Source organism: Bubalus kerabau, chromosome 2 (assembly GCF_029407905.1).
Source record: "Bubalus kerabau isolate K-KA32 ecotype Philippines breed swamp buffalo chromosome 2, PCC_UOA_SB_1v2, whole genome shotgun sequence".
NCBI classification, from domain to species: Eukaryota; Metazoa; Chordata; class Mammalia; order Artiodactyla; family Bovidae; genus Bubalus; species Bubalus kerabau.
In genome coordinates this window covers 2,753,273-2,757,677 of record NC_073625.1, presented here as the reverse complement: position 1 = coordinate 2,757,677, position 4,405 = coordinate 2,753,273, and the positions used below count along the sequence as shown (strand labels likewise).

General features: G+C 41.9%; 1 long non-coding RNA gene across 2 annotated transcripts; it reads left to right on the top strand.

Moving 5' to 3' along the window:
* The first annotated feature begins 369 nt into the window (after positions 1-369).
* Positions 370-4,140, top strand: LOC129644574 (uncharacterized). 2 transcript variants are annotated; one of them, XR_008710836.1, is made up of 3 exons: positions 370-590; positions 2,390-2,580; positions 3,134-4,140. It is a non-coding gene; the product is annotated as an uncharacterized LOC129644574 (long non-coding RNA). The 2 variants fall into 2 exon arrangements; XR_008710835.1 differs by lacking the exon at positions 370-590 and adding an exon at positions 639-736.
* The last annotated feature ends 265 nt before the right edge of the window (positions 4,141-4,405 follow it).

Sequence of the window (4,405 nt, the reverse complement as noted above, 5' to 3'; positions counted from 1 at the left end):
CTTGGAGTAGCTTGGCCTTAAAAGGTATAACCCAAAAGAGCTTGTATCCACATTGCAGCCCGACACAGGCGTGTCGAATCGGCAATTGAATTATCAGGAGAGGCATTGCCATTGAATGTGATTTCTCAGGTAATTCATAAACAAATCGTGCTGAAAAACCTGTTTGACTTCCCTTGATTTGCACAGCTAGTTGCATTTTTGCCCAAATGCTTTGCGCTCATATGTGAAACACAGCTGGGTTCTGGACTTGCATAATGATGGATGTATTTTTCACCTCCAGGAATGCCCAGTGGGATGTCTGGCATTTTCGTAGCATGCAGGGCCCCTCTTTGTATGCAAGGTTATGCCACGGATGGCAGAACGTTATTATCCTTGACTCCTGCCTATCAATAGCACACCCAATCCTGTGACAAACCCAAATCACTCCCACAACTTTCCCAAGTCCTGTGGGGCACAGAATGGGATTGCCAAAGAGTGTGAACTGAGACAGAGTGCTGATCTCAGTCTGCTAATTAGTAACCAAGGCAGAAACCCATTGTGAGGTTGGCCAAACACATCAAGGGCTAGCAGCCACTGCTGCTCAGAGACAGGTAAGCCTGGGCTCATTGTGATGTGTTGGTCCATTTGCTTATGACATCAGTACTATTTGGAACACTGTTGGAGAAGGAGTGGGCTGGAACAGGAGATGCCTCTCAGTGTGATAACATCTGCTGCTGGGGGTCTTGTTAAAATGCAGGTACCGATGCGGCAGGTCTAGAGAGGGACCAGAGATTCTGTATTTCCAACCAACTCTTAGGTGATGCCAGGGCTGGCTGCTGGGGCAGTGTTTGCTCCACTTGCTCTGAACAGCAAAAGTTGTAGTACCTAACTTGGTGAACTGGGGCTGTAGGTTGAAAAGAGTGCCCAGAACTGAGATGAACTGTGGGCAGTCGGAGTAGACAATCATCATTCCCTGTTTCTATCCCCTCCGGAAACATCCCTTTTTTCTTACTCCTTGTTACTTCTCAAAGCAATGCCAACCAGCAGAGGACAAAGAGCTAGCTTGTTTGCAAAGGGCTCCTGGTTCCTCTCTGGAATGTGGAAACGGCGGGTGACGCTTTGTTTAAAGGTCATCTTTAGGTCTAAAAATACAGAATAAAGGGTACAGAGATTCTATTTATGTCATCCAAGGATTTAATTAGGTGTAAATGTCATACTGTTAATGGATACTTAAAAGCCAGATTTCCTGAAGAAACAATTCAAACAATTACGATTGAGAATGTTCTCTGAAAATCTGTTAAGGGAAAGTGGTTATTTGGTTCCAGAGTCAGGAAGATGGATTACAGCACACATGCTCTAAGTCTCGCCTCCTGTTCTCAGGGTGCGGCCAGCAGGGTAAACCAGGCGCAAAATGTAAGGAGGCACCCGTTCTCTGGGTCGGGCAAGGGCCTCCTTAGTTTTCGCCTTGGATGCCTCGTGCTCACCCTAATTCTGATTCTGCCAGTGCCCATGACAGACATTGCAAAGAGATGATGCTTGTGTTGAGAAATGCATGGTGGGTTTGTCAGTTACATCCTTCATACATGGATGAATCCATGTGTCTGTGGTTAATTACCTATTGTCTGGAATACTGTCATTCATACGTTTTGTGGTCGCCACAGTAAACCCCATATAAAGCCATGCTGGAAGACATAAACATGGAAAAAAAAAATCTCAACAATTCTTTTTTTTTTTTTTCCAACAATTCTTTAAACAAATTTCTCCTTCTCTGTATCTAACATTTTTCCTTGGGCTTCTTACAAATAGAATATCATTTTACCATATAGCTTATATATTATTTTGAAAGTTAACCTAGGGGGAGAATCTCCAGGTTGAGTGAATAGAAATGGGCAAAACAAACCCCAAACAGAGCATCCACTCAAAACCACAGATCACACCCCTTCCCCACACGACATGTCGTCATGATTGAATTATGAAAAATGTGCTATTTTTGAAAGAGAATGAGATCCCAAAGGCCAAAACCAACACTTGAAATCCTTTTCTTGGAAAAGGCCTTTTATAATATATTGTAGCTGATTTTCAAATGCTTTGTTGTAGATCTGCTGCGTTAGAACCTCTATGAGTGAAGTGTGGACATTAAACTCATAAGGTGGCAAAGGAACTGCTGGTGTCCAGGCACGATTGAGAACAAGAGCTCTAGGGTGTGTCTATTTTTAGGCTGGCAGAAAATGTCCACATTGTCAAAACAAAGTTTCACTTACTATGCTAACCTAAAGATATACTAGTAGTGAAAGTCTTTTTCATTTAATTTATGGAAAAATGACCTTATAATAGCAATAACAAAAATAAAACCAACAAATCCCATAACCCTGATAAATGACTTACTTGCTTTCATTTTCTCTCTTTGCAGCTGGTATGTCCTCGGGTTTCAGAGGCCTGTGACCTTGGCAGCGACACAGGGTCCCCTACTCAGAAGAGCCCCACAAATTCCATAGCTGGTCATGCTTTATCCTTGGATGATTCCGCATGAAATTTTACATAGCTCTGCGTCCAGGGTTGATTGGAAGCTGTGCTCTCTTTTTTCCCAAGAATATATGATAGGTATTTTTCGTGCCATTTTATGCTGTCATATCATCTTCAAGACTATTAGTTTTTATGGTTATATAATACCAGATTATATTTAGAATTAAGCTCACATTCCCTTACCTTAATTTTACCCATATTAGATCGCTTCTTGATTTTCATTAATATGTAATTCTGTACCAATGAGAATCTCTGTGTATTCAGCTTTATCCTTTGAAAATTTTACTCAGGACACTTTGTTTGGATAGGGACCCCTGGGCTGGGCTGATTATACTTCTCAGCTTGCCTAGGACAGAGTTGGCTTATGCCTGATGTATTCATTAACTGCACCCCCTTTTGATCTGAGAAGTGCTCCCATGTGGTCTATAAATTTCATGGTTTTCTTGGCTGTGGCTGGTATTACACCTATTGAGCACTTTTAGAAGGGAGAACTGATAAAATCAAATGGTAGTAATAAAATATTTTATATAACATTGAGCATAACCACTTTAGAAAATAAAATAAGGCGAAAAGAAAAGCTTCTTGGGCTTCCCTGATGGCTCAGTGGTAAAGAATCCATCTGCTGATGCAGGAGACACAAGTTCAATGCTTGGTCCAGGAAGGTCCCCCATGTCGCAGAGAGCTGAGCCCATGTACCCACAACTGCTGAGTCCAGCTCTAGAGCCCGTGAGTTGCAACTGTCGAGACCGTGCACAGCAGCTACTGAAGGCCCCGCACCCTAGAGACTGTGCTCCGCAATGGAAGAAGCCACTGCAAGAGAAGCCCGCCGCAGCTGGAGAAGGCCCGCTCAACCCAACCAGAGAAAGCCCGTGCACAGCAGCAGAGCGCTCAGCCAAAAATAAATAACCAGAAAATAAATAAACCTATACAAAAGAAAACGTTATTTAGAAAAGATTATCGAAATAGGTTTCAATTTTTCCACACAATCACATAATTAAGAAGAATGGGACGAATTAAATGGCAATAATATTTGGGGGCGTTTTTTAAATTCTTAGCAGGTGTGTGGCTATTAGTGACCCATGGTGGTGAGAGATACCACTTAAAAATCAAGATGTTATGTTTATTTTTAAAATCCACAGATACTGTTGATATTGTATTAAAATTTCATTATTTTTGATACGACCAATTTAAAATTGGTGATAATTTCAGGATGGACTTTAAGGTTTCTTTCTGCCATATCAAAGAAAAATAGGACTTTGCTAAGTGAGGAATAGTATACATAAGAATATAGGAAGAGATGGCTGTTCACGTTGGAGCATAAAAACTGACAGAGCATCAATAATTGTACCTACATAACCAAAATGAAATGACTTGGTAAGCAGGGCTTTGTAGCTGGTTGGATTCATGCTTTGACTTGCTAGTTCAAATAATTCTTATCCATTAAATCCGAGTCTTCGCCAAGTATGATTAGTATCAATACAGCTAGTTCCAATTAGTATATGAACATGACCTTGGCAAAGCCTCATTTAAAAACAGGGCATCATCATTACATTAATTCTTCCCATTCCAGAAGACTAGTCCCTTGAATTTGTTCCAATTGTTTTTCACATTTTTTGAGGTTGTATTTTCTGGATAAAGGGGAATAAAAGCAAACCATGCAAGTGTTCCTAAGACTTGAGTCTGGCTGTGACCTTGGTGAAAGCAAAGTGCAGTCCAGGATTTACAGGGGAGGGAGCTTTGGACTGTCTCCTCCCTCCGGAAAAAAGACACGTGGAGGTCGGGGGTGTTTGCTGGGGGTGGGGGGTCATCTGTACTTGCCTGCAGTGTGAAGGCCGCTGGGGAGATCAGAGAGGCTGCTCCCGGAAGATTCCAAAGCTTTGAGGCTTTGATGGAGTGCACACAC